This window comes from Geotrypetes seraphini, chromosome 2 (assembly GCF_902459505.1).
Source record: "Geotrypetes seraphini chromosome 2, aGeoSer1.1, whole genome shotgun sequence".
Classification (NCBI taxonomy): Eukaryota; Metazoa; Chordata; class Amphibia; order Gymnophiona; family Dermophiidae; genus Geotrypetes; species Geotrypetes seraphini.
Window position 1 is genome coordinate 341,192,716 of NC_047085.1, and position 24,216 is coordinate 341,216,931.

Sequence of the window (24,216 nt, forward strand, 5' to 3'; positions counted from 1 at the left end):
TTCAAAAAACCTTGTTGAAGCCGACAGCGGCTCAACCATTTCACAAAATTACCCATAAGATTTATAACATAGTAACATAGTAGATGACGGCAGATAAAGACCCGAATGGTCCATCCAGTCTGCCCAACCTGATTCATTTTAATTTTTTTTTTAATTTTTTCTTCTTAGCTAATTCTGGGCAAGAATCCAAAGCTCTACCCGGTACTGTGCTTGGGTTCCAACTACTGAAATCTCCGTTAAAACCTACTCCATCCCAGCTATTGAAGCCCTCTCCAGCCCATCCTCCCCCAAACGGCCAAATACAGACACAGACCATGCAAGTCTGTCCAGTACTGGCCTTGGTTCAATATTTAATATTATTTTCTAATTCTAGATCCTCTGTGCTCGTCCCACGCTTCTTTGAACTCAGTCACAGTTTTACTCTCCACCACCTCTCTCGGGAGCGGATTCCAGGCATCCACTACCCTCTCCGTAAAGTAGAATTTCCTAACATTGCCCCTGAATCTACCACCCCTCAACCTCAAATTATGTCTTCTGGTTTTACCATTTTCCTTTCTCTGGAAAAGATTATGTTCTATGTTAATACCCTTCAAGTATTTGAACGTCTGAATCATATCTCCCCTGTCTCTCCTTTCCTCTAGGGTATACATATTCAGGGCTTCCAGTCTCTCCTCATACGTCTTCTGGCGCAAACCTCCTATCATTTTTGTCGCCCTCCTCTGGACCGCTTCAAGTCTTCTTACATCCTTCGTCAGATACGGTCTCCAAAACATTTAGGGCTCCTTTTACTAAGCTGCAATAGCGTTTTTAGCACGTGCAGAATTGTCACGCACGCTAAACCCGCGCTACACGGCTAGAACTAACGCCAGCTTAGTAAAAGGAGCCCTTAGTTTACCTATATTGCCTTGTTTTCCCGTATGATTTATGCATGCTTCTAAATTTGAAATTTTGGCAATTCCATGCTGATGTTTTGAAAATTACTTAGTGAAAATGAGTCCCTAAAGAAGCAGTAATTTTGTGAAATGGTTGAATTGCCTTTGACAAGGATAAATTAAGTGCTTTATTTTTTGCACAATGTGGAGTTGCATTTTCATATAGTGGACATAAAACAATACATTAAAAAAAAACATAAAAAGATGTAATTATAATGTTCAACAAGGTTTTTTGGACCAATGATAAGATTCATACCCCATTAAGACATTCACTGGTTGATAGTGTTTGGGTGCTTGAGGTCCTTTTTCCTTGCTTTTGAAAAGAGTTACCGGATGCTATGGTCCACCTTGGGGGTTAGCGCCCAAGAAAAGGATCTGGGTATCATTGTAGACAATATGATGAAACCTTCCACCCAAAGTATGGCGGTGGCCAAAAAAGTGAACAGGATGCTAGGAATTATTAAAAAAGGGATGAGAAGAATGTTATAATGCCTCTGTATCGCTCCATGGTGCAATTCTGATCTCCTTATCATCATGACATACAAATAATCCTAAAAAATCATATTAAAACATTATTAGAAACTAAAACCATGATAAAATTAATCGTGAACAGTTCATCAGCTTTGCCAAAAAAGGCAATTATTAACTAGAAGAAAGCATCTACAAATAGCTGTGTCTTGAGGCTTAGCACTTTTAGTTATAGAGGTTCATGACTGTAGTGAAAAGTGCTCCTTTGTGATCTAGTCTAGTCTTCGGTTTATATACTGGGTCATCTCCTAATGGAGCTCGACTCGGTTCACATATAATTAAGATCAGAATATATAAAAGAATATGAACCTGAGAAAGTGAATGTGAAAATGCTATCAATTTGTCACTTCAGTAGGTAAACCATTAAGATATTGTGTGAACAACAAAGTTTTTAAGGCTTTACGAAATTGTTGTAGCTGACCTATCAATCTTACAGAGTCAGGGAGTTTGTTCCAAGTTTATACCAGTTTGAACACAAGAGATTGGCTAAGCTTCCCAATAGATTTAATGATAATTTATATTTCTGTGTAATTCACGAGTGACAAGATCTAGTAGTATTCCAATATAAGGGAACTAAAGGGTCAAATATTCCATAGAGAAGCTTAAAGATAACACATGCACACTTAAACTGAATCCTAAAATAAACTGGGAGCCAGTGAAGCTTTCTCAACAAAGGAGAAACATGGTCGTACTTTCTTTTCCCGAAAATAAGTTTAACTGCCATGTTTTGTATTAACTGTAGTCGATTTAGGCTACCCTGCTTGATGCCCGTATAAACCGAATTACAATAATCCAGCTGGACAAGCACAATGGACATGGCCATATTAATTAATAGGCCCAGTAGGCATGTGCCTAGGGCCCAAAACTGTGAGGGGAGCCCGCTGAAGGAGGACGACTCACCTTGCTATTTTTTTTAAACAGCAACGATCCCCCCGCAATGGCAATGGGCCCCCCCCCCCGCAGTAATGGCAATGCCACCCCCACAGCAATGGTAACAGACTGCCCCTCCCTGCCCGCAGCAACAGTAATGGCAACGCGGCTAGATCTGTTATTGGAAGGTCCCGCAATGACTGCTTCTGCAGGTCCATTCCCCTCTGACGTCACTTACTTGCTCTGGAAGAAGTGACATTGGAAGGGGATGGACCGGCAGAAGCAGTCATCGCGGGACTTTCCTGTAACAGATTCGGCCACATTGGTGTTGCTGCGGGGGGGGGGGGGCATTGCCATTGCTGCGGGGGAGGGGGCCATTGCTGTTTCTGCGGGAGGCCCGTTGCCATTGCTGCGGAGGGCCCATTGCTGTTGCTGCGGGGGAGGGGCGTTGCCATGGGGGGGTAACCCATTGTTATCAGCGGGTAGAGCCGTCAGCTGCAATGTTTGGAAGGGGAGAGAGAAAGGAACATGGAAGGGTGGTGGAGGGAGAGAAAGGGGGCAGGGTGATATTGAAGGGTTGTGAGAAGGATGGTATGGAAAGGTGGTGGAGGAAGAGAAAGTGGACAGAGTGGTATGGAAGGGTGGTGGAAAGAGAGAAAGGAGCTGATAGAATTGGTGTGCAGGGGAAGGGGAGAGATATAAGGAGAAGGATACTGAATGGAATTGGGTTGAAGGGAAAGAAAGGGGGCAGATGCTGATGGAATTGGGGTGCAAGGAAAGGGGAGAGAGACATAAGGTAGAAGGATTCTGGATGGAATTGGGTTGGAGGGAGAGAAAGGGGGAAGATGCTGATGGAAGTGGGAGGAAGGGAGAGGAGAGAGTGAAATGCCTGACCATGGGGGTGTGGGAGAGGGAAGGAGAGGAGAGAGATGCCAGACCATTGGAGGAGGGAAGAGAAGATGATGGATGCCACTGGGGGGAGAGAAGAAGAGATGGAAGGGAGAGGCAGACAATTTCTGGGAGAGGCAAAGAAGGACAGAAGAAAGGAAGAGAATGACAAGAAGATGAGGAGAGCAGAAACCAGAGAAGACAAAGGTAAAAACAAATTATATTTATTTATTTTTTTGCTTTAGGGACATGCATCGCTGTTTCTGTGGTGTTGCATTGTATGCAGAGTCCAGCTTCTTGGTGGTTTTAGTTAACCTTTGTCTATGTATTTCTATTTTATCCCCCCTTTTACAAAACTGTAGAGCATTTTTTAGCGCTGGCCGTGGCTAAAAACCGTACTACAGTTTTGTAAAAGGGGGAGAGGTTAGTTTGTGATTCCATATTCCATATTAGGCGAAGGTGTTTTCTATGTTCTGTTTGTATGAAAGACATGTTTTTTTTGTTAGCATTGACTAGCCTTGTTTGGCGAAATGCATCAGGTATGGTTCTTGGGAGCACCTTGAATTAACCTGATTTGAATCTCCTTATTTTTCTGTCAATCTTCTTTTGTTTAATGTTGGATTCTTTGGTGAACTGCTTACCTTGTTGTTTCATTGCAAGTTAACATACATGGAGTGGAATGTACTAGAGGAGTTACAGATTTGGTTGTTTATACATAGTAACATAATAGATGACGGCAGATAAAGATCCGAATGGTCCATCCAGTCTGCCCAACCTGATTCAATTAAAAAATTTTTTTTTTTTTAATTTTTTCTTCTTAGCTAATTCTGGGCAAGAATCCAAAGCTCTACCTGGTACTGTGCTTGGGTTCCAACTGCCCAAATCTCCATCAAAACCTACTGCAGCCCATATACACCCTCCTAGCCTCTCCAGCTCATCCTCCCCCAAACGGCCATATACAGTCCGTGTAAGTCTGCCCAGTACTGGCCTTAGTTCAATATTTAATATTATTTTCTGATTCTAGATCCTCTGTGTTCATCCCACGCTTCTTTGAACATATAGGTTACAGTAGGTTGATGTAGAGTGAGGCAGTTGAGAAGCGTTGTAAACTTGGTTATTAATATAGACTTATATTTTGGATAGTATTACTGCTTTACAAATATTTGAACACTTTTATATATGCATGGAAAGGGTTCAGAGTTAAAGTCCTGGGTAAATAGGTGGGAAGGGAAGGAAGGGGGATTTGTTCAGAGATGTTTGGGGGTTGCAAAGAAGAAAAGCTGTGCACTGGTATGCTAATCTTTGTTTGTTTTGAATTTAAAAAAAAGAAAGAAATATAAGTGGAAATAAAGAAGTAAATAAGAAAACAGATAAATGGGTGTGGGACATGGGCGAGGCAGGGCCAGGGGGGCCCAGTGTACTTGGGTGCCTAGGGGCCCTCGAAGAATTAATCCTGCCCTGACAATGGACTGTACCAACACTGAATAATGTTCTTGATGAGATAATGATCTAACTTTTCTCAACATATGCAGACTAAAAAAGCACTTTTTTTGCCAGAGAGTTTATCTGATCATGAAATGTAAGTGATGAGTCCAGGATATTACCCAGGATTCTGGAAGAAAAATCTATGTGTAATGAAATACCTGTTTTCAGTGTGACAGCAGTAGGGAGGTTTTCCAATCTAGGCTCATTCCAAAGCAATTTAGTTTTTACAGCGTTCAACTTCATCTGAAGTTTGGAAATGTAACAATCTATACCTGAGACTAAATTGCTGAGGTCGGGGTTGACTTCCAAAAGAATAAAAATGTCATCTGCGTAAGTGAATATAGTCTCTGCGGATGTGAGACAAAAGTTTTTCAGTGAGTTCATATAGATGTTGAACAAGATTGGCGACAAAGGGGAACCTTGCGACAACCCACAGCTAGGTTTCCATGAGGATGATACCTCGCCCTCTAGATATACCTCATAGGATCGCAGCAAAAGGAATTTACTAAACTATTCCAAAACTACTTGGTTTAAACCTATGTATGATAACATATGGATCAGGATATCATGGTGGACCACATCGAACGCAGCTGACAAATCAAATTGCAACAATACAGCACATTTATTTTGCATCTGTAAATTTTGAATCTTTGAAATTATTGACAATAAAAGGGTTTCTGTGCTAAAATTTGGTCTGAATCAATGTTGGAATGGTAGTAAGATGGAAAATTTCTCCAAATAATTGGAGAGTTGGCTAGAAATAATTGATTCCATCATTTTTGTCATCAAAGGTATATTCACGATTGGGCGATAATGGGAGAAAACCGAGGGGTCCAGATCAACACTTTTCAATAAAGGCTTATATTACCCATACTCAACGAGAGATAACCATTGCCAGGGAAATGATTTAATAATAAGGTCAACCATGTGATAGCCTGTGGGGGAATATCCCCGAAAAGATAAGAAGGGAAAGGATCCAAATTACAGCTACACCTTTTCAATTTTTTGCATAGTTTTAAAACTTGAGATTCTGAAACTCGGTCAAAGACATTCCAAGAATGATCCACAGGAGTTACTGTTAACCCATTAGAGCCTAAAAAAGAAATCATCAGGGTTTATAGCAGGAAATGTATCCCTAATAAGTGTAATTTTGCTATTAAAAAATTTTGCTAGCTCCTCTGGAGTTGCAATGCAATTTTGCTTCGATCTTATGTTTGCTGAAGTTAATGAGCGCCAGAGTTTAAAAAGGGTGCTACTTTGATTGTCTGAACTAGCTTCCTTGATACCATAATAATTTTTTCTTGTTAGTCCTAATCTCTAGATGATATTTCTTGATGTTAACTCTCCAAATTCTCTAATCCGATTCTATGTTAGTTTTTTTCCATTTCCGTTCCAATTTTCTACATCCCTGTTTCAACTCTTGGTGATAAGATGAATACCAGGGTGCCTTCCGTGCATAACTCACCAATTTACTTGTTAAAGGGGATAAAGCTTGAAAGGTACTTTCAGATAATCTTCTCTGGGAGGACCTGAGTTGCAGTCAATTTCACAAGAGAATCAAAACTCAGTTCTTTGACCCAAGCATCAGGGGAGAAGGGAGATTGGTTTTAAAAGGTTTGGGGTATGGTGTTTAGATGATTGATCATAGAAGTGATATTTCCTTCATAGCTTCTGAGGTTTTCCCTCCTGATAGTCACTCTTGTTTAGAACCATGGTTTAATAGCATGCATCTAGTAATTTGCACTGGAGGTGTATTTATATAGTGATTTGTGGATTATTACTCCAGTTTCTCATTTCTATATGATTGTTTGATGCCACAAACAGAAAGATCACTTGATGGGCCATTTGGCCTTTATCTGCCGTCATGTCTCTATGTTTCTAACTATTTATTTTAAATATAATCGCTCTGTTTGCTAGTGAAAAACTTCACCATAAGACTTTGCAGGCTCTCCTGACTCCAAAAGAGGATTCCTGCATAGACATGCCATATGGTGATGTTTTTCAGTGACACCACAAGGTAAAAGTTAAGCCCCTGAAGTAGCCCATTCAGGGCTAAACACGACTATGTCAGGCAGTATTTTAACCTATATCTGTCTCCACAATTTCCTTCCTTCAGGACCTAGCAAACCATTTGCCTAGTTGTTTCTTGTGCCCTTTATAGAACACATATGGGTAAATCCACGTCAACTGGTCCAATTTCAAGGAGGGTTCCCACTCGACATCTTCTGTGGATACATAAAAATGGCTCAAATAAAGGGGCCCCTAACTCTGGACCTAGTTGAGATCATGTCACAAAATGTTGGTTATCCTCTCCTTAAAAAAAATATCATCAATTTCTGAGATGATTGAGTATGGGAACTCTGGAATGCTTGACATGGAATGAGGCATATGTACAATTTGGTGACTCTATTTTTATGGGTGCCCATACCTACGGGTGCCTTTATAGAATTGCCCATAGTGCTGCGTTATGCACAGGTAGGTGCCTAGATCGTGCCTACTGATGCGTAACTTAATTGCTTTAATTGGCTTTAATCAGCGCAGTAATTGACCATGCCATTTAAAACAAATTAAAAATTCATTTAAAAAATAGGCGCCAGTATTGCACCTACAGCATGGCATCTAGCAATGCCTAAAGTCAAAGCAGACGTGATTAGGGGTTGGAGATAACCTTGCGCACCACTACGTGTAATTCTCCACAAAACATAGGCACCGGATATGTAGGCCTTTCAAATCCTGGCTTACATTACTGGTGCCTACGTTTTTTCTTAGGTGCCAGCAGCCACGGTTCTGTTAACGACGCCTAAGTAAGACTGACATGCGGCCAGTGTGGTTTATGTAAACAGCATTTACAGAATCCGGGCCCATGTTTATTTTTCAAAATGCAAAACCATTCATGAGCAAACCTTGCCCTAAGCCTGTTCCCAGGACCACTTCTGTTGAAGATGGCTAAAGGTTCATTAGGTAGCATTGTGAATAGCCTTCTTATCCCTGCAAATATCTGTGTATACTAGTAAGTGGGTTTAAGAAATGTTTTTGCTGAAACTAGCCATTTGTGGATGAAATTAGCTGCATGTCCCAGAATATTCAAAAGATTTTGATTTAGCTTCATTTAAGGATTGCAAAGATACTGACTTGTGAATCAGTAGTATAAAGCAAATTGAACAGAAAAGAAGCTTTTATTGGAAAATGACATTGCTTAGCAATGGGAATGTATGAAAATGTCATGTTTAGTTTTATTGAGTTTTAAATTAGTTTCCTGCTCATTAGGATTAGAGTGCATTGTTAATTAAAACAGAATTGTCTAATAAATCTTAGAAAAGGGCAATTTACCACTTGCAGTTGATTATGGTATTTCTAGTCATGGCCTTTGTAAAGAAAAGCGCATAAAGGTAAACAAACTAAATTGTGCATTATGAACAATTTAAATGAAATATGCTGCTTGCAGATTTTTCATTTTCTTCAGTATAATTATATTGAACAGCTTGTCTTCAATGAGTCTGTAGGGCAAACCATACCAGCTAATACAATCATACTATAAGGGGCCGCTGAAAATTTCTCAGCCCAACCAACAAAATTGGGACAGTCTCAATCAAGGGCTATACTCCTAGTCCAATGATTATCCAACTTTTTTTTGTTCTGTCATAAAAATACAGAACAAGAAAAGTGAAAAATCACTGGACTAAGTAAGATTCCAAGGTGGTGGAACTCCCTTCCGAAGGAATTAAAACTTGAAAAGGGACACCAGGAAGTTCAAGAAAGGGATAAAGACTATCCTCTTCACAGACTACTTTAATAATAATAATAAAAATAATAACTTTATTTTTCTATACTGCCATAGTCAGTTGACTTCTAGGCGGTTCACATCGAAAAAAGGCTGGACATTCAGCGAATTACAAATGCATGAGGGAAATGTTACAGAAGAAAAGGGTTGTAGGGGAGGGAATGTAAGAGGGGTTGAAAGGGGGAGGGAAAGTGAGAGGGGTAGGAATTGCCTGAAGATTGCTTCGGGTTGTAGGGGGAAAAAGCGTAGAGAGCGTGGATTGGTCTGTTTAGGTGATGAATTTGTCAAACAGAGTGGTTTTGATAGATTTTCGGAATGCGTTGTAGGTTTGTCTGGTTTTATTTATGTAGTTTCCCAGCCAGGATTGTTGTCTCTTAGCTTTGAACATGAAGGTTCTGTCAAGGTAGGATTTGTATTTGCAGCCAGTAATTTTAGGATAGGCAAAGATGTTTTTGTTTCTGGTTGTTCGGGTGGGGTTGTGTAGAGTAAAGTGTGTTTGCAGGTAGGAAGGTGCTAGGCCCCAGATTTGTTTGAAGCAGATGCATGCAAATTTGAACTGTATTCGCGCTTCCATTGGTAGCCAGTGCAGTTTTTTGTAATATGGGCTAATGTGGTCTTGTTTTCTCAGTCCGAATTTTAAGCGAACTGCAGTATTTTGCACTAATCTCAGGGGTTTTTTTAAATTGTTTTTTGTGGGATACCCAGGTAGATGATGTTGCAGTAGTCCAGGGTGGATAGGATCAGCGATTGAGCTACCCACATGAAGCGCTAAATTGCCCCCTACATCAAAATAATAATAATCGTAGGAATAATATATCAGTGAAAGGCGTATCCTCAGTGTGGGAAACAAGCATGAGGAATCGGTTAATAAACCCCATTCCAGCGCTTGTAAGAATGGCTCGAACTACGAGGCCACTGCCTCGCTTGAAGCAACACACCATCAAGGGAACAGCCTGTGTGCAATAAATGAAATGTGAAGTGCACAAACAATAAATTTGATTCTAAATATTTATGTGTTTTTTTTTAACTGGTGACAGGAGCAATTTAGTTGCTAATTTATCAAAAAATATTTATCATGTAGGGCCCCGAAGAGAAACCTGCCTCCTCCGTAACAAATGCATTGAGCTGGTTGTTGTAGCAGTTCAGCGTTATTGATGAAAGAGGATACACTATGACATGGCCATCTTCGTACCATGGTCTGAGGTTCAGAGATTTCAGCACTTGTCGACATGTCATTCATGATACACTAACTTGCTGAGAAAGTCTTCAAGTTGATTTTGGGGGAGCTAATTGCAATCCACTGCTGAGAGCAGAGGCAAGGGGCTACGGCCTCCTCCCAAGAACGTGGCATCGATATTAGAGGTGGGCTACTTTTCTGTGGCCCACCCTGTAGAATACTAATGCAAGTTGGCATTTAAGTACCAACATTTAGGTTCTCATGTATGTCATATGCATGGCAGACCTAGATTCATGCATTTAAAAGCTGCACTTTGGCAGTACCCCCCAGATCCTATGTATAGCAACTCAATTTAGGTGCCTGTATTCGGGCACAGATCCAAGCTGCATATGCAAAAGAATTAATTAATGAGACGGTAGCTATCAATTAAGTGTACTTAACAATCAATTAACCACCAGGCATCTAAATCTCACAGCATGCAAATCAAAAGGTGGCATGGACATGGGTGGGTTATGAAAATTTATGCGCAGTGTTGTAGAACAGTGCCATTTACGTGCCCGAATGCCATGAGCTGGGTGCCGGCATTCAGCTGACGTAAATTCTAGCGCCCAGATTTGGGCATGGGAATCAGGACTCTGTGCTATTCTGTAAAGGGCACTCATCCCGGAGCACCTGTTTATAACATAGCGTTTAGTGCCAATTTTCTTTCCCCGGCACTATTTCTGAACACTATTTATTGAATCTGGGGGAAATTCTGCAAATGGCATCTAAAAAGATAGGCACCTATCTCTTGTCAATCACATTTATGTGCCTATTACAGAATCGTGCCTGATGTAAAACTTAGGTGCCTGTAATGTAGGCTAGGGTTTTAAAGGCCTACATTATAGGCACCTAAATCCTTCTCTGCCCTTAAACACGCCTACTTTGGCACCTATCTTTTGTAGAATCCCGCTTAAGAAGATAGATGCCTCTCACCCAATTAATTTTTATTTTTTTTTCAATTATGAGCTTGTTAAAGCTCATAATAGAAGCCAATTTACAAATTTACCTCCCTCCCCCCCCCCCCCCACACTTTTATGAAGCCGCATTAGAGTTTTTTTAATCACCAGCTGTGGCGGTAAAAGCTCCGACATTCAGGAGTGTTGGAACTTTTACCGCTGCAGCCGACAATAAAAAGTGCTAATGCGGCTTCATAAAAGGGGGGGGGGGGTTAGTTAGGTGCCTCTTATAGAATTTCCCCCTATATGTACATATATATTAGGGTCATTTCATAAATAATGCACATTATTTTTTAAAAATTTACATGTTTTATTTTTTTTTTTTTCAAGTATTTCTGTACCATCCTTCAATATAGTCTCCCTGCTTTGCAATGACTGAGTCCCAACGTCCAGGAAGCTTCATTATTCCATCCAAGACACCGTTTTAGTTCAGTTGCCGAATGGCTCAGGTACCGGCGGAAGAAAGCTCTTCCAGAGATGCAAAACGATTTGCACGCATAGGTTGTTTCAACTTTGGAAAAAGGTCAAAGTATGGTGGTCTCATATCTGGAGCTCTCCACTCGTCATTGAAAAGCTTCCTACAGTCCAGACATGAGTCTACCAGACTTTGACCTTTTTCCAAAGTTGAAACAAACTGCGTGGACAGTGTTTTGCATCTCTAGAAGAGCTTTCTTCTGCCGGTACCCGAGCCATTCAGCAACTGAACAAAACGGTGTCTTGGATGGAATAATGAAGCCTCCCAGAAGTTGGGGCTCGGTCATTGCAAAGCAGGGAGACTATATTGAACGATTGTAAAGAAATACTTGGAAAAAAAATAAAACATGTAAATTTTAAAAAATAGTGTACATTATTTATGAAATGACCTTCGTATATTGTTTGTCTATCTTTTTTACATTTATAACACTTTTTAAAAATCAATAATCAGTTTTACAGCACATCTGTTTCCTGTTTTTAAGCAGTGGTTATTGCAGGTTAGAAATGAGATGCATTATCTGAACAGTACAGGAAAACTTCATACCGCCTGTTATACAGTATGTCTCTACTCTCCAACCAGAGCTATCAGTCTTTTTCTTTTATGAGCACTAAAAACCCGTGGAATTAAAAAAGATAATTCTACCATGCATACATATTTATGGCAATGTATTAAATATTTGGATGGCATTAAGCAATTTAATGGGGAATGAATGTGCTTTATGTTTTGAAATTTCACACTTCAGGGTACCCACTTGGGACATGCAAGCTTTGTTTTCTGTTGTGCCTGTTTAATACTACGGCAAAATCTAAAATTGAATCTTAGTTTAATGTAAATTTTTTGGTGCACAACAGCTTAAACATCTTATCGTTTTTGACTTTTAATTATGATTTGTCTGGAAACTTCTGTTGTTCTACAAGGTTCTCACAAGTGTCTGGTAGGATTCTGCAGTCACAGTCAAATAAATAGCCCTCCACTTTTCATTGTTGTACTATGCTATTAACGTATGAAGGGGGGGGGGGTCTAATCATTAATTGTCAATAACACTTTTATTCTATCTAATTGCAATTGAAGATGCAAAAGCATTATTGCCCTAATCACTAAAGCATTTTCATTTGTGTCCAAAATTTATAAAGTAAAAATAACTGGCAAAAAACAGAAATTATGTAAATAAGCACTTAAAATCTATCAGGACCAGTGACAGCCAGCATTTTTGTAAAGAGGGATAGTTAACAAGGTGCAGTAAAAGATCACCTTTTACCACATCTTGATTTCCTGCAGATTTAGCCGCACAGAATATCTCAGCCCTGCAAGTTGATGACTCTTGTTTTAAAGGAATAATACTGCTTGCAAGTCACATTAGAAGTGGAATGGGGGCTTGGATTGTGGAGGGGTAGGGGGTGGGCAGGGCTTGACTTGGGAGGGGGGAGTCAGCCAGTGGAAGAGGAGACCCTGCTGAGTCAGCCCAGAAGGATCAGGGCTGGAGTTGTTTTACCTTGAATTTTTTTCAGCTCTAACATAACTTGCAGTGTATCACAGCAAGTTGCATCAGGATATTTGCATGGTCTTGAGATGCAAAACATGCATTTGCATGTTTTGCATTTCATTACTGTGTAACCCGCAGTGATTTAAATATCACCATGTTATGTTAATCAGGTTTTCTATTCCGCCTTTACTTATTCATTTCAAGGTTGGTTTACAAGAGGTTGGGTCAGTTTATGAAGACCACTGCTAAGTCTCCATCAATCAATGACCTCACACAACAACCCAATTTGTTGTAAATAGTATATATTTATTAGTAATCAATAATAGTCAGCTTACAGAGGATAAGCCACAGCCAATTGAGTTAATGGATCATATACAGAATGCCGGCCTTCTGTATACCTGGTGTCCATTCTGACTTTACATTGGTAAACTGTCTCTTTTATACATTCTTAATAACCTAGGACCACTTTAGTACAATCTACATTCTTGATTTCTATTGGAACTTCATAATTATAATTTCATTAATTGGTCAACACATATACTTTCTGAATCATAATGTCCTATTGCCAAATCTGGCTTTCCTAATTTCCCTGACATATGCTCTTTTAATACCAAGGTCAATAATTTCTGAGCATGGCCCTCCCTTATTCCTGAGTTTGATTGCACAGTTGTCAGTTCTTCCTCTTGTGGTTGATATAGTTTCTGGTAAGTTAGCTTGACCTGGAGTTATGTGTTAATTTCCTTCTCATGATGTTAATTTCCTTTTTCATAAGCTAAATGTTTTGTCATTGTCAGCAAATGTTTACCAGTTTCTGAGTGAAAGATGAACTTCTCATGAACACTGCGTATGCTAGCAGAGAGAGAGAAATATGACTTTTTAGCAGCTTGTTTAGGGTGTTTTTAGGCTTAATGTATCATTATCATGTCATTGTTAATTTGAGGGTTCACAGGGATTTATCTTCACCTCCAGTTTCATGGAGGTCTTAAGATCTTCACCTGTGCACCTGCACAGGTCTTTTCTCCATCTTTTCCCTTTAATTCTTCCTCATTACCCAGGAAGTTACAATGGATGTTTTGACACAGACATTCAATAGCATTGCTAGTACAGGTAGATCAGTACAATGATTAATACAATTATGTCATAGTTACAAATACATAACTACAAGTTCAAGTATATATTTATTTATTTAAAAAATTTCTTACCCGTCTATCTTTGGCTCATCATTATGTCCCAGAAGTTGCATTGAACAGTTTAGAAATGGACTTTTACAATTACCATTACAGGTACCATAGGAGCCAACTTTTCAAAATGATTGCAGGTGCTCAAGCTCTGCCCAAGACCACGCCCAAAGTCTGCCCCAGACTCCACCCCATATTAGTATTAATTGTAATGCCATTTATTCTATTCATTTTTCATATATACACCCAATAAAATCTTAACAATACATAATGGTTAACCACAAAATTAAACTACACAAAGCACACTATATGGCACATCTCAACATTTATTCCTACCAGAACACCTGGTCTTGGTCTCACATGCAGAACACTGATAAATGCTATGCAAATACAGGACTACAAACTAAAAGTCCTAATATACACAAACGAAACCTAAGAGGCCAGACTCTGCATGCAGTACAACACCAGAGAAATAGAAACAAATTCATTTCTTTCTGAACAGTGCAAAATATAGACAGCAGATATAAATTCTCAAAAATACTATATTTCAATCACTAAATTGAAAATATAATCATTTTTCCTACCTTTGTTGTCTGGTGACTTTATTTTTCTAATTATCTTTTCCCAGTCTCTGGATGAACTTCATTCTCTCTGAGCTTTTAACTGTGCTTCCTGGGCCTTCTTATCCATTTGCTGTTTTTTTTTCTCCTTTATCACTTTCTGCCCTACATCCATCTTTGGCATTAACTTTTAATATTCAACTTTCTTCAATTTTCTGCTTTCTTCTCAACTCTATCTACTGTTCTATGTCTTTCCTTCCCATCTTTCCACGTGCACCATCTCATCTCTCTTTCTTCTCCCCTGTTCCCATTTTTTCAATTAAACAGCATTTCTTGCATCTCTCTTCCTTTCCCCACTCCTCTCATCCGTATGCAGCATCTTCTCCCTCTCTCTCTCCACCCCTCTAGTGGTCAGACATCTTTCTCCTCTCTTTCCCACAGTCTGGCATTTCTCTCCCCTCCTTCCTTTCCTAGCCACACAGACATTCCAACAGAGCAGTGGGGCACCTTAGAGGGCACTGCTGTGAACTTCGCATAAAGAGTACCAGAACTACATCTCACCATACCCCTTCAAAACCTACCATACTTACCTGTCTACCACGTCAATAGCCTTATGGCTGCAGGTAACACCTATATGGCAGTATAGTAGGATCTTGGTGGGTTTTAGTGGGCTCACAATTTCCACCAGAAATATAGTGGTTAGAGTGGCTTATGGGTCTAGGTCTTTCTTTCTATGACTCATTAGCCCATTCACCAGGCTACTAGAATTTCCCATACTATGTGCTGCTATTCTAAAGACAGGTATGTACTATTATATTCAGATTTTTTTTGGGGGGGGGAGGAGGTCAGTGATCACTTTGGGAATGTGTGTGTGTGGATGGGGTGTCATAACTTAATCCTTTCAATGTCATCTGGCTAGTTTGGGTAACTTTTTGGCACTTAGACACTTTTAAAACAGGTCTAGCTCAAAATATCTCTGTTCCATATAAGATATCTTGGGAAAAATGTGATTATTATCGAAGATGTCCAAGTCTAAGCTTGTGCAAAGTCCACCCATTACATGCCTATAATATGCCCCTTTTTAGTTTTGGATAATCAGTGGCTAGGACAACTCACAAGATGTCCAGAAAAACTGTTTTGAAAATCACCACTTGGATGTCTAAGTGCTGATTTATATTGTTTTTTGAACTTCTCAGTGTTTGAATGTTCCCCTAATAGTAAATTAAATATTTGTTGCAATATATTAAAATGCCAAGAAATGATTCCAGTGCAAGAAACTCTTTGCATTACAAACCACTTAACCCTCAAACTTTAATTGTCTCCGATGTCTTCTGCTTTCTGCAGTATAAATACTTCCTGGAACGCAATTACAGCTCATCCATTATTCAATATATATCATGCTTGCTTGCTCTTTATGCAAAATACTTGGCTGGCCTGAAGCATCATTGAAAATACTTTGCATTGTCATGTGGGAATCTTGGTTTGAATTCTGAGCAAGGGTTTTTCTCTTTGGGCCATTGAGGACTGAGATATTATGTAGATAGTTTTCAAATTGGAAAATAACAGGATCTGTCAGAGGGTGGCAAAAAATGTGAAGTATTTCAGGATAAATAACAATGGGGCAGCATATCCAGTTGGATTACGGAAAGGTACATAAATTTTCATTTGCAGCTCCATAATTTCAATTACATCACAATAAAAGAAAAAAGAAATATAGAGAAGAGGAGCTTAGGCACAAATTAAGAGCAATGGAGAAGGTGCACAAAGAGGTGCTCTCACTGACATCATTTCCTGTTTGCAGGAACTATGAAGTGATGAAGAAGGAAGGATGAGGCCTGCGTGAGCAGTGGGTAAGAGATGATGCTCTTAGCCAGCGAAGATTTGAAGAGGTGTGGGGGAGAAGGCCACAGGGAAGGGTGCATTGAGGGAACCCGCATGGTACCTCCGCTCCAGGCACAAATGTTCCTCACTACGTCACTGCATGCTAGCACTTTGAAGAGGGTGTTTTAAAGCAGGTGCAAAATGCTACTTGTATGAAAGTATGCACATGTATTTGACAAATCTCATGTACTTTCCCTCCCCTTTCCCCCTTCTCTCCAAGTGTAAAGGAACGCATGCTGTGAACAATATACTTTCTTTTACATACACCTTGACAAATTTAAATTATGGACTTGTTAGGGACAGAGAAAGCACCTATGACCCTTGAACCTTGAATGCAAGATTCAAACATAAACATCTATTTCCCCGTGTAAACAGTTATAGAAGTTAGTTTTCCTAGTTTAAAAAATTGCCAAGGCAACTGACAATATTTTGGGGGCTCTTTTTCAAAGCTTCAGTAAGCATTAACACATGCTTGTCACAGCTTAAAATGGCATACTATGGGGTGCAATGTGGTAATTTTTGCATGTGCACTTGCAAACTGTGTCCTAACATATTTTGTCAATTTTTTTTGTCAAGGGGCATGTCTGGGGCAGAGTGGGTGCGTGTATACTAATCGGTGAGTGCAGGTTTAGCAAGTGAATCCCTACCACCTAAAAATAGTTGGTAGTAGGGGCTCACAAGCTAAAGTCCATATGCTAATGGGAAAATTAGTGCATAGTCATTGTTGGAAAATGAGAAATTCAGCCATTTTGCCTATGCAGAAAAAATGGCCCTAGAACACAGGAAAAAAAACTGCGCACTAAGGCCACCTTTTGCAGCAGTGTGGTAAAAGTGCAACTTTATTTCTTAATATTTGATTACTTGTCTTTCATCTTCAACCTTTAGATGAGATGCAATCGTGGCATAAATGTAATAGTTTACTTATGGAATTCAATAATTGCATAGTTTGCAGTATGTGAAGAGACAGCACATTTAAAGGTGGAGACAGAAGACGGGCTTTTTAAAATTTGACACCGGGTCTTTGAAATCGACTTCCGAATTATATTTGGTCTGAGGTGAGCCTCGAGGCCTTTAAATAAAACAACTTTTTTTATTTCAGTTAGCTTTCAGAAATGACTCCCTTCCAATTGACCATATTCATTAACTGAGAGGTTATCAGGCATGCCCTACACACATGTTATTCTTATCTCTTGTATGATTGTGATTTTTTTTCTACTGCTTTCCTAGTATTTTATGGCGTTATTTCTTTTGCTTTTACTGAATTTTACTGTTATGTAAAATTGCTGAGAACTGTGGTATGATTTGGCAGGATATCAAATTTTAATAAACATGCTGACATCAAAGGAAGAAACGCAAGGATATTAGGGAATCCATAATAATAAAACAGCGTGCATAAGCACTTTAAACTCCAAGCGTTCGTGCTTCTGTGCCGGTGCATGCGCAGTAGAATAAACACTGCCTGCGGCGGTTTCACCATCACCCTCCCTTAATGATGCTGCGTCCAGGCCTACCAAGGGGGTGGGGAGAACAGCAGTCAGGGTCGTGGCTCTGCAGCAATCCCTCGGGGGCTCCTGGCAGCGCTGAAGATGAGGCAGCAGGCTGGGAAGAGCAGGGCCGGGAAGAGTAGAAGAGGGTCCAGGGAACAAGTTAGAAGACAGTGGGCGGTGAGCGAGGGCTAAAGAAGCCCTCCTCCCCGCCCCGGAGAAAGTGAAAGTGCGAAAGTGCGCGCTTGGGCTGGGTCCAGCTTGCCATGGCCCACTCGCTTCTAATTCTCTTATGATCGAATGGTTTTTACTTACAGGCAAAGGAAAGGGAGGGACCAATTAAGGGGACCAGGCTGCCAGTTTCACAATTAAATTCCAGACTTGAACTGTAAACACACATTCAAATAGAAATCCCATGCAGTTTCTCTTTGAAAATCCAGCCAGTAACCTGAACCTGAATCCAGCCATGAACCTGCAGAAATTATATATGAAAGCCTCAAATGTACTCTCCCTCCCATGACCTAATAATACGCTATCTCAACCTTTTTTTGATGTGAGTACAATTACCAGCTTTATCAGGTTCTTTTACCCATGGTGAAAGGGGAGGGCAGTTTACATTACAGCTTTTTACATGGGTAAGCACAGAGACTCCAAGAGTGGTATAGAAAGAAAGAGAGACAGCGGGAGAGAGAGAGAGAGACAGAAAGAAAGAAAGGAAGAAAGAGATGGGGCAGGGAGAGAGAGAAAAAGAAAGAAAGAAAAAAAGATAGACATTGGGAGGGAGAAAGAAAGATAGATGGGGCAGGGAGAGAGAAAGAAAGAAAGAAAAAAAGATAGATGGGGCAGGGAGACAAAGAAAGAAATAAAGATAGAAAAAAGACAGCGGGAGGGAGAGAGACAGAAAGAAAGATAGAAAAACAGTGGGAAGGAGAGAGACAGAAAGAAAGGAAGAAAGAGACAGGGGGCAGGGAGAGAGAGAGAGAGAAAGAAAGAAAGATAGAAAGAAAGACAGTGGGAGGGAGAGAGACAGAAAGAAAGATAGAAAGATAGACAGCGGGAAGAAGAGAGATAGCAAGAAAGAAAGATTGACAGCAGGAGGGAGACAGAAAGAAAGGAAGAAAGAGAGGGGCATGGAGAGAGACAGAAAGAAAAAAAGACAGACAGACATCTATTCTAGCACCCGTTAATGTAATGGGCTTAAACATTAGTGATGAGCAGGAAGGGGGGGGGGCATATGCCAGTATGTGTGAGACATCCTTTGCCTGAAATCCGCCAGGTACCTGAAGAAAAGGAAAATGAAACACATATAGATAAGATAGTAAGAAGCTTTATATTACAGCAAGAACAATTTTTTTTGCTTAACCTGATATTACTGGCAAGCTGCCTTTTAATGTTTAAAATAGATGCTGTATCCTGTAGATAGGATAATGGAAAGTCCCATTTACAGAACAGAGGAAGCGCTATGTTTGCTGTCTGAAGACCTAAAATGTTAGAAGAGGGAGCCAGTGATAAATGTCACTGAAATGTAAGATATTGTAAAATGCTGTGATAACATACCCAGATGCACAGAAATAGATGATGATTTCCAATAGTCTAGATGTAACCCCATAAATTGCTGATTGCAAAACTAATACTGCTTGGACAAATAAAACCTTTTTAGATTTTGCTAATGTTAAGGAAAGTACTAATGAAGTAACAGTGTTAGGAAAATGTATAACTGACTAACTAAATATGGGCATGATAAATTGCAAGAGTATGCAATTTATAATTGGAAGATAATTATCAGATACTGTACTGTTATGGGAAATATACTAATATGAATAATAATAAATAGAATGATATCATAAAGTTAATAAAAAATGTGATCTGGAGCCCACAGCTCAGAGTCAGATACTTATAAGAACATAAGAATAGCCTTACTGGGTCAGACCAATGATCCATCAAGCCCAGTAGCTTGTTCTCATGGTGGCCAATCCAGGTCTCTAGTACCTGGCCAAAACCCAAGTCTGGAAGGCTGGTTGGAAAGTTAGTGGGCCACCCTCTCTCCATGCTCTGGCATCCTTCCCTCTATTGGCTAACCAGAAGGCTGACTGGCATCCCTTCCTCCCTCCATTGACTTTACCCAACATGTTTCACCTACCCGGCTGCTTCAAAGATGTCCCCTAAAAAGTATAAATTATATTTTTACTTTTCTTCACCCCTTAAATGCAAAAGTACATAATCATCAATGGCTTGCATGATTTCTTATGATGTCTTTTCTCTCACTTACCTAGTAGTGAAGGTGAATTGTCATCCCTCAGTACTTCCTATATACCAAGATGGCCGTGGCGTCTTTGAATCAACCTTATAAAGACTACACTATTAACAACCCTACAGTTTTGCGGTCTGTCTGAAAATATATATTTTTATTTATTTTTATTTCTCACAGAAGAGTTGCCCACTTGATTTCCAAATTCAAAATATGTGGAACTACTGTGTTTAATTGGAATATCCAATATTGTTCTCTGTAGTTTAGTATCTTTTCATGGTTGCTTCCCTCCCCCTCTAAATCTATAAAAAATATTAGGACTTACATTAGACACACATCTATCCGTGGTTGAACATACAAATTTAGTGGTGAAGAAGTGCTTTTTTGCATTATGGAAACTAAAAACTATCAAAAAATATTTTAATCCTCTATCCTTTAGACTATTGCAATATCGTTTATTTGGGTATGCCTAAAAAAACAATGATAAAATTGAGAATAGTACAGAACACAGCTGTCTGTCTAATATTCAGCCTGAAGAAAAGAGATCATATTAATCCCTACTATAGATTGCTGAACTGGTTACCAGTGAAGGCATGAGTAATATTCAAATTCTCTTGTATTTGTTTTAAATTGATTTGGGGACTGGCCCCTACCTATCTTTTGTCTCATTTTGTGCTATACAACCCCACGAGGAGAACCAGAAATTGTTATTTATTTGCCTATTCAAAGATTACTGGTTGTAGATACAGGTCATTTTTGGATAGGACTTTTAGGTTTCAAGCAAGTAAACAGCAGTCCTGGCTTGGTAATTACATTAGTGGAGCCAGGTTGACCTACGGCACTTTTCAGAAAGAAATTAAAACTGTACTATTTAATAGATTCATTTCTTAAATAGAAATTACATTAATTGCAATAATTCTGTAATAATAGCAATAATTCTACTCTGATTATCCTTAAGAAATATATTGTACTTTTGCTATTTGTATTTTGTACTTCGCTGATTGTCCAGCTCTCTTTGATGTAAACCGCCAAGAAGGCATCAGATTGTGGCGGTATAGAAGAATAAAGTTATTATTATTATTACAACCTAATCTTTTACTCCCCGTTTAATGTAATCTATTTTAGGTTGTTTCTATTGCCAGTGGTTCACAATAGGTGTTTTCTGGGACGTCATATTGATTCTTGACTTATGCTCATTCAATTGAATGTTTATTGCTCTACTACCTTCTACTGTGTATGTAAACTTGTAATCCGTTCTGGGCTCTTCTGGGAGGACGGGCTAGAAATGCGACTAAATAAATAAATACTATTGCACCCAATATATATCAAATCACATGGGCAAACAATAGCATAACATTACTTGTTTGTTTTACACGTGGTATCAGGTTTTGATTGTATTTTCCTATTTCTGTTTGGTGCTATCCATTCACTGCCCTCTATTGTGTTATTACACCATTGCCAAGTTCCACATCATTTATGCGTGTTTAAATATTCTTCTTCCCTCTGATTGTATCTATATTTTGCAATCATTTCTCCCTCTGTAAAAATCTATTTTGTAAGGTCTTAGCTTCCTTCTTTAATAATTGCATGGTAGAACATACATGTCTCAATTTCAGGAATTGGTAAATTGAATTTCAACATGTATGGATGAAAATGAAGAAATTTCAATAAAGCATTTCTTTCCACTAGTTTCCTATAAGGTTGTAATCAAACAAGACTGTTGTTTCATTATTATTAAATCTAGAAATTCTATCTTGTGATGATCATATGTCTTGGTAAATTGAAGATGTTCATTTATTGTGTTCAACCATCTGCTAAAGTCAATTAATTCTTGTTCAGTACCTTTCCAAATGATTAATATATCTAACAATCTTTTCCAAAGTACTACTGATGAAAAGTAATGAGACAGATATACAGATGAAATCTCAAATTTTTACATATACAGGCAGTTCCCGAGATACAGACGCCTGACTTAAGTACGGCTCATACTTAAGATTGTGGTTGCTGATTCATTTGATTTCAATGAGCAGTATTTCCAGTGTCATTGACTCCTACACTTCTCCTGTAACAGATTCAGGAATGATGCACAGCCACATTAAGAACAGTGTGTGGTTGTGCATGCTATACCTTAGAGCAGTGTCTCTGAAACTTTCTTGAGCTGGGGCACGCTAAAGGTAGTGACCAAGGCTCGAGGCATCCAGAAGTGTGCGGACCTCGCTGTGATGACATCATCACGTTGACATCATGTGCATGTGTGATTCATCATGTTGACTTCATGCACATGTGTGACATCATCACTATGACATCCACGCATGCGCAGAGGCCCTCCAGATAGACCCTGAAATACCAGTAGGACGTGCCAGCAGAGAAGTCTAACAAATATCAATTGAGTACCTCCAACTAGAGACCTCCCAAACTCCACCCTAGACCCACCCAAGCTCTTCCCCAGATCCTGCCCCCTTTATAATTGTAATGCAATTTTTTCCATTCATACACAGCAGATATAAATTCTCAAAACTGACACATTTCAATCACTATATTCTGTGCTTTTAACTATGTTTCCAGTGCCTTCTTGTCCATTGACTGTTTTTCTCTCCGTCTTCACTTCCTGCCTTGCATCCATCTTTGCCATTAATTTAACATTCAATTTTTCCATTTTTTTGGTTTCTTCTCAAAATCTACTTTTCCATGTCTTACCTTCCCTTCCTATCTCTCTCTCCTTCCCTCCCTATTTCCATGGTCTGACATCTATCTCCCCTCCCCCAGTGGTCTGACATATTTCTCCTTCCTTTCCCTCCTTCCCAGTCTGGCATTTCTCTCTACTACTATTATTATTTCTATAGCGCTACCAGACTCCCCTCCTTCCCTTCCATTCCCTGGTCTGATATCTCTCCCTTCCTTTAGTCATCTCTCCTACCCCCCCCCAGTGTAACATTTATCTTTCCCTTCTTCCTTTCTGCCCCCCTGCAGCCAATCTCCCTTCCCTTCCTCCTTTCTGGCCTTCCTCCCAGTCCAACATTTCTCCCTCCTTTTCACCAGTCCAACATTTTTCTCTCTGTTCCTCCTGCATGCTTCTCCTCTGGTCCTCCTTCCCTCCCCAACCAACATCTCTCTCTCTCTCCCTCCATGAGTCCAACTTTTCACTCTCTGCTCTCTCCCCCTTCCCAGAGTGTAAGATTTATCCTTCCCCCCTTTCTATCCTCTTCATCCATTTTGCCCTCTCCATGAGTCCAACACTTTCTGCCTCCTGCACGCTTTCTTCCTCAATATTTTAACTCTAATGTCTGATATCTCATTAACTCCTCTATTTTCTTCTCCAACACATATAGCCGGCACATGATAGATATGATCTGCGCCCCCAAATCTCTTTTATCAATATTCGTCAATCAACAAACTTGCTCCCTCCCCTGGACTGATCATTCTTTTCTTAAACTCCATCTGCAAATTCCAGATGACATCACACACACACACCCCTTCACACTTACAATTCTAGAGACTACAATTAAATTACTTCCTCCACAATCAATGATACTCTTGAACTCAATCTTGAGGACTTTTCTAAACTTGAGTTGGAAGAACAATCCAATATTTGGATTGCCACCACTCAAACAATGATAGATACCTTAGCACCCACTAAACAATAAGCTTCCTCTTCAAAGACTAAGAAGAAGCCTTGGTTCTCTCAAGAACTAGCCTTCCTCTACCAACAAATTTGCTCCTCTGAATGTTGATGGAGGCATCACCGCTCCCCCTCCACCCTCCGATATTTCAAAGAAAAAGCTACTCTATATAAACTTTCGATTTAAAAAGGAAAGAAAGAATATTATTCTAAACACATAGCCAATGCACGTAACTCTTCCTCCCTTTACACTACTGTTCGCTCCCTCATCTCAAATTCCAAGAAGAAGACTGCTTCCTTGATCAGGTCCTCGGCACAGGATCTAGCATTTTACTTCAATGACAAAATCAAAGCTGTTTGAAACAACCACAAAATCCATTGCTGCCAGATTTCCCTAATACTGAAATTTATCTCTCCGTTAGATCTTTGACAGAATTCCGCTCACCTACACTAGACCAGGAGTAGGTAATTCCAGTCCTCGAGAGCCATAGACAGGTCAGGTTTTCAGGATATCCACAATAAATATGCATGAGATAGATTTGCATCTCAAGGGGGTAGTGCATGCAAATCCATCTTATTCATTGTGGATATCCTGAAAACCTGACCTGCCTGTGGCTCTCGAGGCCCAG